This window comes from Triturus cristatus, chromosome 3_1 (assembly GCF_964204655.1).
Source record: "Triturus cristatus chromosome 3_1, aTriCri1.1, whole genome shotgun sequence".
In the NCBI taxonomy this organism is placed as follows: domain Eukaryota; kingdom Metazoa; phylum Chordata; class Amphibia; order Caudata; family Salamandridae; genus Triturus; species Triturus cristatus.
The window spans coordinates 1,040,402,455-1,040,414,747 of NC_140583.1; the positions used below are offsets into that span (position 1 = coordinate 1,040,402,455).

The 12,293-nt window shown below is 41.9% G+C and overlaps 1 long non-coding RNA gene across 1 annotated transcript in view; it reads left to right on the forward strand.

Moving 5' to 3' along the window:
- LOC146861460 (uncharacterized) overlaps positions 1–12,293 on the forward strand; it is a 62,662-nt gene that overhangs the window by 14,298 nt on the left and 36,071 nt on the right. Inside the window, exon 4 of the long non-coding RNA XR_014978963.1 lies at positions 3,312–3,444. This is a non-coding gene — a long non-coding RNA (uncharacterized LOC146861460). The remainder of the gene's footprint in view (positions 1–3,311; positions 3,445–12,293) is intronic.

Consider the following 12,293-nt stretch of genomic DNA (forward strand, 5'->3'; position numbering starts at 1 on the left):
ACCAGTGGGATACTCGCTAGCTAGTGTGCCCAGGTCTGGACAAATGGGTGGTGGGATTGCGATTATTTACAGGGCTAAGTTCAAGCTTCTATTCAAACCCGTACTGGTACCAGGAGCCGAAGCCATGACTTTTAACATTAAAATAAGGAACAAGGTGTCCTTCCTTGGTTTGCTCCTATATATGCAGCCTGGGCCTAAAGCACCATTTATCCAAGGCCTACAGTCCCTAAGGGTGTCCTGCCTGGACTCATCCACTTTTGCAATATTGGGAGATTTGAGTTTTCATTCAGAACTCCTTACAAATTCTTCTACCTCTACACTGTTGGATAATGTGGAGGGTTTTGGCCTGACACAGATAGTTGCAGGACTTACACACAAGGCTCTCCACACGTTGGATGGAATTTTTACTAATAACCCCGGTATTGGGATAAACAAATACTGCCACTGACCTGAACTGACCATATGGCATTATTCTTTAGTCTACCGAATGGGAACAATAAGGCCGCCCGGTAGCTCACCCACCTCCAACAAATACACGGTCATGGCACAAGGTCAGGCCTTATGCCCTAATTGACATGCTGGACAACAGCATGCCGACTTTAGCTTCAGACTCTAATTTGGCAGCCGAAAACTGGATCAGATCAGCCATGGATCAACTGGCCCCAGTAAGATTAGTCAATCAATGTAGGATTAAACCCTCTGCTTCATGGTACAATCCTGAGCTGAAAACCTTAAAATCTAGATGCCGTCGCTTAGAACACGAAAGGAGGTTGCAGTATAGTGGGTGGGTAAAAATAACAAGGCACTAACTGCATACAAAGCAGGCATCATTAGCAACAAAAAGTTATTTTATGCCAGCAAAATAAAGGGGGCAAAGAACTCCGCCAGTGAGCTCTTTAAGACTGTCACTGTGTTATCTAAGCTCCAACAGGGGAATCTATTTGCCCCATATCAGATTCCATGCGACAAAATGGCTACTTTCTTCAGTCAAAGGTTCAAACAATATATTAGGAACTAGAAAGGCAAGGCTCCGACCCTTCCACTCCACAGGCGCAAGTAACAGAAGACGTCTTATCCATCACTAACCACCTGACCAGCTTTGCGCCAATGACAGTGGACACAGTCAATGACCTTCTACTGGCCACTAAGTCAGGTTCCCCGTCGGACATCATTCATGGTGCCTCGATTAAAGTTAGCACTCTACTTGCCCCCCTCCTGAACAATGTTATCAGGACAGGTAACTTCCTGGTCTCCTGGAAGAAAGCTTTTATTATACCCATCTTAAAGAAACCTTCCCTCGACCCATGCAAAGTAACAATCTATCGCCCGATCTCTTACCTGCCCTGAGCAGCCAAGGTTTCGGAAAAAGCCATAAACTCAGAGCTAAATAATTATCTGAACACCAAAAATCTACTTGATAGCACCCAACATGGCTTTTGCTCAGGCCACACCACTGAGTCTGCACTAATCATGGCTACGGAGGAAATCCATTGGCAAATTAACGGGGGCGGCAGAGCTGTCCTTATCCTACTTGACCTATCAGCCGCACTCGACAACGTTAATCATTCATAGTACTTACGCAACAGCAGAAGGAAATAGGAATTAGGGACTCCTTGCTAGCCCTTCTCACCTCCTTTTTGACAGGCAGAGAACAGAGAGTGTGATGGGATAATCTTGTATCCGACAAAGTTTATCTCCCATGTGGAGTTCCACAGGGGTCAGCACTCTTCCCAACGTTGTTTAATATCTATGTGACACCACTGTTCAAACTAATCAAGGACCACGGCTTCTCACTTTTATCGTCTGCTGACGATACTCAAATTATAATCTCCATTTCCTCCACGGCAGTCACATTATCGACCAGATTTCATAGCTGTCTCGAACACATCATGAAATGGATGCACAACAACTATCTAAAATTTAATATGGACAAGACGGAGGTTATGGAATTCAGCACTGGTCCTCCAATATGGAATCTAGCTTGGTGGCCAGCTGTGGCAGGAGTCTGTCGGATCCCAGCAGAAAAAATGAGAAACATGGGTTTTGCTTGTGATGTTCAGCTCAGCCTCTCAGGGCAGATTAACCAGGTGAAATCGACCTGCTACTTGCTTTTAAAAATACTGCGGAAAATCTTACCTTTTCTTCCTTTGGATCTGAGGAAAACGGTTGTGGTAGCACTTATTCTCTTCCGTATGTACTATTGCAATGCCCTATACCTAGGAGTTGGCAAACATCAATTATCTATCTGCAATCTCTATAGAACGCCGCAGCTAGAACCCCGCTGAATATCCCCAAATATAATCACATCTCTGGTGCTATTAGGGATCTACACTGGCTTCCAGTTAAGCAGCGGACTGAGTTTAAGGCATTATGTCTGGTTCACAAAGCCCTGTATGGAGGAGGGCCAACGGACTATCTCAAACTATTCCAATGGTACAACCCCCACCGCATGCTTAGATCGGCTAAGAAAGCACTGGTCCACGTTCCTAAAATTAACAAGGCAAGATGTGGAGGCAGATGACTCTCTTATCTAGCATCCAAGGTCTGGAATAAACTACCACTTAACATAAGGCTTCTGTCCGTCAGATCACAATTTAGGAGCGCGGTTAAAACTTGGCTCTTCCATCCACTGGAGTGACCGAACACCCCCCTGGTTTCGCTGCATTTCTCTGCAATACCCAGCGCCAAGACGCCTCGGCATTCGAGCGCTTTACAAACTCGCTACTTACTTCACTTACTTACCATTGTCCATTGTGTTTGCTGGGTCATATGGGAACCAGGCGTGGACCTCAGTATTTTTGGTGCGCATTCAGAACTGGGCGTTTAGCCTCAGGCCCCGTCTGGAGGACATTATGAATCCGGCTCATTGGTTGTCCGATTCCACATTCAAAAGGTTCTATTTCAAACTTGTGGTGAATGTGGCTCGGCTTGTGATGAGCAAGCTTTAAACTAGCATAATCCTCTGCTCCAGTCCTGCCATAGAATGAAAAATGTCCTAACTATAGTAACGCAAATTTCAACTCTATTAAGGACAAGGAGGCGAGGATTATCCCTCCCATGGAACTCGGTAACGGATCACACTCCCTGTAAAGAGTAAGTACTAGGTTTTCCTTCCATATTTGAACGGAGATGTGTTTATTGTGCTCTCTGACCTGTGTGGGTTGCTGTTTAACATAATGAGTGTTCCTGTGTACTGCACATTTTGTTCTGAGTTGTTCTTCTTGCTTGAATAGTCTTGTGCTGTTTTGGCTATTGCCTTTTGCCATGAAGGGTTGTATAGTAATTCTCTCTTCCTTTTACTTTTTTCCTAGGAGGGGATTCGGGGACACAGGACGCTTGAGAGCAGAGTTGTGGCTGACTCGTGCTTCCAAAGAGGACGTGGGATCGCAGGAACCGGGTCTTCATGGGAGTGCCTCAACATGATTGAAGGATGATGGACTGTTGGTACACGTGTCTGTTTTGATGTCTATTAATTTCTGCCGGTTCATGGGAATTGTAGTTTTGTATGTTTAAAGAAGAAAGTGAAGGAATAATCCTCGCCTCTAGTCCTTAATAGAATTGAAACTTTCCATTAAAACAGCTAGGAAATGTCTCATTCTTAATTAGGATCTGAGAACTATTGGAGCCAATAACTTTGTCTAAAGAACTATTATAAAATTTGCAAAATTTGCATATTGGTGCTACTAAGGTTAAAGAGTAGAATCAGTTATAAAAGCATTAAGTAAATATGCAAAGTTTCAAACCAGTCCCTTCTAAAGTGGTCTTATACCCAACGAGGTTCTCAAGTTTTATTAGCTTTCTTTATGCTATAAATTGCATGATTTGTCAGTGAGCCTCCAAAAAGAATTGTCTGGGGAAAACCTCATTCCCCACTTCAAACTTGGCCATTTATATCTCAACAGTTTTTCATCAATGTTACAACACTAATATGGTTAAATTGCATAATTTCCACTGTATTTTCTGGAAGTTCCTTGGCAGGAACACACAATCTCCCCATTTAAATTGTTCTTTGACTCTTAAAAGGATTTGACCAATGCTATTGTCCTAATGTTCTTCATAATTCACAATGTGTCTGTTCTCGGTACGAGATGAGACAGGAACAAGAAATGAAGAGTAAGACAGGTAAGAGTGATTCACCTCATCCATCAACAGCCAAAGTTAACTGACATGAAATAGAATCTGACACAGAGATTCTTAAACAAACGTTCTATAAGGAATGTACAAAATGATTCCATGTGGAAGTTCCATGTGAAACAGACTGAAGGTTAAAAGTGATACAAACCTAATACAATATCACACACCTCCCTCCTTAACAATAAAAGCAGTACAGAATGAAGATAGAAATAAAAACAACAACAAGGAGAGCATAAAGAAAAGAATAACCATGCCATACATAATCTTTCATGTAAGCAGGAAGTCTGCGCACCCTTTGACTCCTTTCTCTAATACAAGTTGGTAATCTGGAAGAAACAGTGGGAGAAGAAATAGTACCTGTTGATTTGAAATAAGAGCCATTATCATCTTCATGTGTCTCAGTTGAGGGAAAATTGGAATTGATCACAACCACACAACTCTTATTCCAAATTCTCCCATCTTCAGTCTTGACTGCGTTCTTAAATATTTTAACCACATCCCTAATATTGGAATATTTTGACCAGGGTTGACATGCAACAGGAGTTTTTATCTTTACAAGATCACCAACTTTCACCTCATTGGATTGAGCACATTTCTTTTCATCAAAGTATAATTTCCTATTGAGCTGCTTATCTAGTTGTCTTCTCCTCTAATCTCCTATCTGATTGTTAACTAAACCCTTGTTTAACTTCATCCATCTTGGACACAATTTAGAGTTGGGAATCCTACCTTTAAAAAGTTCAAAGGGAGTTCTCCCAGTAGTCGAGTGTGGTGACATACGTTAAGCTGTAATCCTGTCCTGCAGTGCATTTTTCCAATTAAGACCATTTACTCTGGCTAACTGTATACTCTCTTTGAGGGTTTTGTTGACCCTTTCCACAGCTTCATTGGTTTCAGGTTGATAGACTGCACTCCTCTTTTGAACAATTCCACAGTTATTTAAAAAACATTTAAACTCATTTGAACAGAACTGAGGACCATTGTCAGAGAGACTACGGTTAGGAAAACTCTCCCTCTTAAAAAGTTCTAGCAATTTGATGACACATTCCGTAGAAATATCTCTAACTGCACCCACCTCAACCCACCTGGAATACAAGTCCAAAACAACAATTAGATAAGGAGTGTCACTCACTCCGTGCAACGGACCAACGATGTCGATGGCAACCTCATCCCAGGGGTGATTGGGCAATTTCCTGCAAACCATCGGCATTTGCTTAGTCTTCAAGATCTTATCACTAGCACAACATTCCACACACTCCTGAACCAACCTTTAAATTTCAATGTCCATGCCAGGCCACCAGAATTGCAACCTCAGCAACTCTTTGGTCTTAACTATTCCAAGGTGACCTGTGTGAGCCAAATTAAGTAGCTTGTTCCTAATACCTGTCGGAGGAACTAATTTTGTGCCTCGAGCAAGCACACCATCAACTACAGAAAGCTCTTCACTAACTAAAGCCCAAGGCGTCTCAAGACGTTTGCTATTCAACAACATATCCATGACTTTCTTAATTTCTTGATCCTTCTCAATTTCATCCTTCCAATCAGCTTCGCTAACTGCACCATCAGTGATTTCACAAACATTGATCACGTCATCATCAAAATTCTCTTCGTCCGCATCCAGTTCCTTAACATTAACCAATCGAGAAAGACAATCAGCTGATTTGTTGATAGCACCAGAAATATATTCAACATCAAAATCAAATTCTTGAAGAGAGATAACCCTTTCTTAATTCTCGATGAAATTGAATCAAGACCTTTTTTAGAAAACACTTCTTTAAGGGGTTTATGGTCAGATAACACTTTTACCTTTGTACCCCAAATCAGATTTCTAAACTTCCTTAGTGCCCGAAATATGGCCAACAACTCTTTTTCATTAACTGAATATTTGAGTTCTGAACCTCTTAGACATCTGGAGGCACAGGCAATTAAACATTCCACACCATCATTTTTTTGAAGTAAAACCGCACCTAACCATTTTGCACTGGCATCTGTTAAAATGTAGGTTGTGTCATCAGGTACAAACGCTTGTAACGATGGAGCTTTTTTCAACTCCTCTTTAATGGAAGAAAATTCTTTCATACAATCATCAGACCATTGAAAAACAACACTTTTACCAGTGAGTCTCCTCAAATTTTGAGTCTTATCAGCATATCCTGGAATGAATTTACTATAAAATTCAACCATACCTAAGAAAGACAGGAGCTCCTCTTTATTGACCGGTTCACGAAAATTAACAAAAGAATCAACCAGTTCTTTCTTGGGGAAAACACCTTGTCCAGTGATGCGATGACCAAGATAATTCACTTCTTCAACACCAAACTTACATTTTTCTTTCCTAAGAGATAAGCCAGCCTTTCTAAGACGCTCTAACACTGCTCACACACAAACGTGATGTTCTTTCTTTGAGCTGCCAATGATCAATAAATCGTCTTGATAACACCTCACTCCTGTAAGACCCTTTAAAATTTTCGACATGATACGTTGAAAAACCGACGCAGCGGAAACAAGTCCAAATGGCATCCTACGAAACTTGTACGTGCCCATTGGCGTCACAAAGGCAGTCAACTCCTGTGAAGATTCATCTCGCTCAATCTGATGATAGGCTGACGCCAAATCAAGGGTGGTGAAATATTTGGCCCCCACCAACGTGCCAACCATCTCGTCAATATTCGGCAAAGGAAATCTGTCTACAATAACTTCCTTGTTCAAAGAGCTTAAATCTATGAAGAGGCGTAATTCCCCATTGGCCTTCTTGGCCACCACAATGGGAGCCAACCATTCCGTCGCTTCAACCGGCTCAATAACACCCATGTTTACTAATCTCTCAATTTCTTTTTGAACAGCTGCTTGTTCATTCAAAGGAATTCTCCTAACTCTTGCAACTACTGGAACAGCACCTTCTCTCAACCTAATGTGATGTTTATAACCTTTGAGACACCCAAGATTATCTCTAAACACATCAGCAAATTGCTCTCCAAACATAGAGGCTGAAACATCCACCTCTTGAACCTGGACTTGTGGAACTGCATTGGGATTAAGACGAACGCCAAGCAGGCGTTAATGAGGCCACCCTAAAAGAGAATCCCCTCGCTGGGCCACATAAACTTTTCCAGCAATCATCTGTCCACACAATTAAATTGTAGCCAAAAAATACCCTGACATTCTAATGGGAATTCCTCCATAACCTAAAGGAGAAACATAATTTTTAACTAGCTTGACTTTGGTACAGAAATACTGCCGAAAGATTTCTTCACTTATCATGGTCAAATGAGAACAACAATCAAACTTAAACTCAAGTTGTATACCATCAATTTCAACCATATAAGTAGGATGTTCTGCTCTTTGTCCATTAACCTGAAAGGTAACGACTCTTACCTCTACTTGATTCTTTTTTACAGATTGATCTCCTCTCTCAACCTTGCTTTTACAACATCTTGCAAAATGACCTCTCCTACCACAGGTGTTACACACAACCCGTAAAGCAGGACAGAAAGAAGCATTTGCAAGATGTCCTAATCTCCCACATCTAAAACAAGTTGGTTTCCAATCAAATGTAGAGGTACTCGCAGTAGCAGTAATAGAAGTACTTTTGTCTTTATCTATTGAATTTTTGTTTTGTACTTGACATATAACCTCCTCAACATTCGTACTGGTTGTGATGGGTTTACTTTTATCAACACTCAGCTCATCAACACATTTCATCAAGTGTTCTACTTGTTTTGCAATAGTTATGACCTCTTCTAAAGGAGGTTCATCCTTTAACCACAGTTCTCTTCTAATATTATCGTGAGCACATTTCAATACGAATTGATATCTAATTCTCCCCTCTACGGCAGAACCAAACTTACAAGAGGATGCCAGTTTTCTTAGAGCTGAAACAAATTCTTCAACTGATTCATCTTTCTTTTGTTCCCGAAGCCCAAAATGATACCTTTCCATTATTGTGCTTAAACGCGGAAGATAGTGACGATCTAACTGCAATATACATATTTCATATTCATTGAGATTTCTTTGATCAGTTGCACTGAGCTCGGGTAGATGTTCGAGAACCTCCTGCCCTTCACCCCCCAAGACAATGTAACAACAAAGAACGTTTACGTTCAGCACATAGAATTGTCCCACCGACTCTTGCGTAATTCACAAAAATCTTTTTCCATTTCTGCCATTTTATATTAGGCTCACCTGGACTGGTCAAAAAGAAAGGTGGTTGCTTCACATTCTACATGTCGTAGTAATGACACACTCACCAAAATATACTCTAATACAAAAAATAAACTCTCAGATTATGCTATATTTTTCAGAAATTCGTAAGTTTAAACTCATAAATGTCAGTCATTGAAGATATCCGCTTCAAATATCCCTTGCAGCCAACGGGTGTGCTATCCAAATTTGTATATGAGTCTTCTTACCTTCTTTTGTATAAGGGGTGTGCCAGTCACTGACAGGACTGGCTATACAAAACACTCTCACAGAGGCATTTCATTTCATTTTGTGAAAGGTGGCTCGAAACTAAAGTACCACCGCAGCAATAAAACCAAAATTTAAATGAACCGATGACAAAAAAAATACTCTGCAAAGGAGAAACAGCAGGCAGCTGTCCCTCAGCCAGTCAGCAAAACCCGCTCAGACAGCAAGTAGAAACGCTTCGCCGTCAGTCACAAATCGATATGAAAATATTTAATTTTTCCCAACATAACAAAATGGATGCCGTGCGTGACGATGCACATCCAATCACAGCTTCTCAGCTTCAGAATGCGCAAGAACACATGGTATTTCGTTAAGCCATATGAAATTCTTCCCAATCAATCAAAATGGATGCCGTGCATGACGACGCACATTAAACATCCAATCACTGCTTTCTGCACCAAAATGCGCTAATGCGTCACAGAGTTAGCGCAACAGTCACTGGAACGCAATGTTGATCTGCCTTGCGCTAGGCCACAATTTACTTGTTCCAGTGGAACGCAAATGCGTGTCACCGCTCGTCCCTCCCTCTATCCTCCTCACCAAGGTATTTGGGTTACTAGGTCCAGAAACGCCAACAACCAGACTCGTGGAACAGCCTCTGAAGAAGAAAGACCTTCTCTTCTTAAAAAAACGATCTGCTGCTGGAGGAGGATTTTCTTATTGTCAAGGGAGTGACATAAAGCACTGGATGTTGAGGTGAAGATACTTCTGCTCCCTCGCTCGTCGCCAATAAAATGTGGTGTTCTCAGTAAGAGATGAGACAGGAACACGAAATGAAGAGTAAGACAGGTAAGGTTTATTCACCTCATCCATCAACAGCCAAAGTTAACTGACATGAAATAGAATCTGACACAGAGATTCTTAAACGTTCTATAAGGAATGTACAAAATGATTCCATGTGGAAGTTCCATGTGAAACAGACTGAAGGTTAAAAGTGATACAAACCTAATACCATATCAGTGTCCTTCAATTCTTCAAAATACTTGGGGAAAGATATGTCATCTTCGTTGTAGAGAGATCCTTGAATCCTCCCAGTTTAGGGCAATGTCCATTATAATGAACAATTCACCATTATTTTCCTTTGAATAAACCACATCCGCTATGAATTTATTTTTTAACCATACCACGTTTTGATACCTGATAACGGCCTACAATCTGCCTAAAATTTCAGATTGCCATTAAATTCCCCCTAAGAGCTGCTGCTTACTGCTAAAATATATATATATCATGTACACATATTGGGGCCGATTCACAACCTAAATTTAGTAGTACGAATACAGTTGTATCATTTACTTACTACAAAATGCAATTCACAAACTTCGATTAGACTCACCTTCAACTAGTTGTTGGCAGGATGGATCCTCCTGCTGGGGTGGGTGGGGTGCCTCCAGCACACTCGGAAAGGAACTTGACACCAGCGCATTGTCACCCTGACCACTTGGAGCTTGGGGCAGGAGAAAGAAGGACATTTCCAGAACCAGATAGGGAAAACCCAAGAGGTTTTTCCCAGGTTGGCACCTGGTATAAATATTGGACCCACAGACCAACACTTCAGTTCACTCATGAACCTGTGCAGGACCCCCAGAAGGACTGCCTTTTACTTCAAAGGACTGCCCTGCTGCTTGAGGCCTGCTTTGTAAATCAGAAGACTGCCCTGCCCCTACCAGAGGACAGCTCTGCTATTTGAGGTTAGCCTTTTACTCTCACTGGTCTGCCCTGAGGCTTTAGACTTGCTGTGCAGCTTGATCCCAGGAGTACCAGAGTGACTCCAAAGGCTGATTGGCTGGCCTCCTATTCTGAGTTACAGGGACATAGCAAACTCCAACAACCTTGAACTCAAACCTGGACCCTGCCTGAAGTGACTCCTGCCCTCCCAGGTGTGCCTCACCAATCCTGAACCCATCGAAGTGGTGCTAAAGGTACCCAGACAACCGAACCCTTAAACTTAGGACTTAGATAATGTTCCACCAAAATATGGTCTGAGAACCGATCTGGAGACTGGGATGTACCTGCTTGCCGATCTGCCAGTAGTGCATCACCGGTCAGGCTGACTTCACTGTAGCTCCAACTACGTTCTTCTCCTCAGCAGCAAATCCTGTTGAGTGGGACTTTTGAGGAAGGGCATCTGGCCTCATGGAGCACTCGTCATCTACTGTCCACAGATTCATACCACTGGAGATTTCTGACTTTCAAAAAAGTGACAAAGTCCAAGAGTTAAAATCTTCACTGCGACCTTGTCCAGAGGCTGCTCGACAACAACTCTTCCTCCTCATACACCATATCCTGTCTTGCCCCGATGAACTTTACCTTCTCAGGAACTAATCTTCAAAATTTCTTTTAAGTCTGAAGGTAAGCCAAGACCAGGCCCAATCCAACTCAGGTATCCGAATCACACTCCATAGTGGTCAGCCACAACTTTTGACTTTGCCCCAGTCTTGCGCGACTATATGCCCGTGATTGACTCTTTGTCTTTTGTGTGCTATTTTTTATTAAGAATGTATAAGTTAAAAACTTTGGTTCCACTGATTGGATTTAATTAGTTTTGGTGACAAATTATTCATTAAATGTTCTCTATTTTTCCAAAATGGTGTAGGATTTTTCTTGTGTTGTGTTTTCCCTTTATTGCTGTTTGTGTGCTGCATAAATACTTAATGCATTGCTCCTAAGTTAAGCCTGACTACTTTTGTGACACCCTAACAGAGGGTTAAGCACAGGTTAATTTAGTGACTTTTTGTAGTTCACCCTGACAGGGATTGTGGTTGTTACTTGAGAAGGTTATTCACCTCCTCTCTAATCAAAAACCCAATTTCCCACTACCAGGTATTGAGTCCACTCATGCCAGATTACAATGCATTAAGTCAGGCACTCCTGGCCCGTAGTGCTCTGATACTCAGTATTTTGCCCTTAGCTGAGGCAGAAATGTCAAAGTGCCACTCTCTCACCATCACCCACCTCCTTTCCCATCAATTATTAATTTAAATATCTGTCATTGGCAGCTAAAACGTCGAAACATTCAAATGGGTGGCACATCAGCTGAGCTGGCACAGTCAACATCTGAAAGACCATGGCACTACCACACATAGCACGCCCCCTTTATCCATTCCCTCAATAGAGGTGGGTGAGCCACTAAAAGTTCAAGCCAGGCTTGAGCCAGAGGCCTAGCTCTGGCTCAGCACAAGTTCCTCTTGGACCCTCAAGCTCATAACAAGCCGAGCTTTCATGGGTGGATATATGGTCCAGTGAATATTGTTGCTTGCTGACCATGTGACATGAGGAACCAGGCTTAGATCCCAATCTCAGCTCGCCATCATATGAATCCTGCAAGTCTCCACGTGTCGAAAAAAAAGTGTAACATAGTCTGTGTCTTTTCAGAAGCGCTCTTATGTATGTGGGTGAAGTTTGCGCTATGTACAACGGACAAAAATAAAACGTGGATTTGGCTTCTCACACACAGCTCTAATCACATACTCCACGAATTAGGGACAAATCATTAACTTTGATGGGAGTGAAAAAAGAGATACCCATCTTTCGGGTGAATTGCACAGAGTGACATTGGAAAATCTGGGATCAGTCCTGGCTTTACTGTTTGACCAAATTGTGTAAACCTAGGCAAATACTTTATTTATTGGAGTCTCTTCTTCCTCATTATAACATATGAGATCATTAGGCCATTAGTGACCGATAAAGAGTTG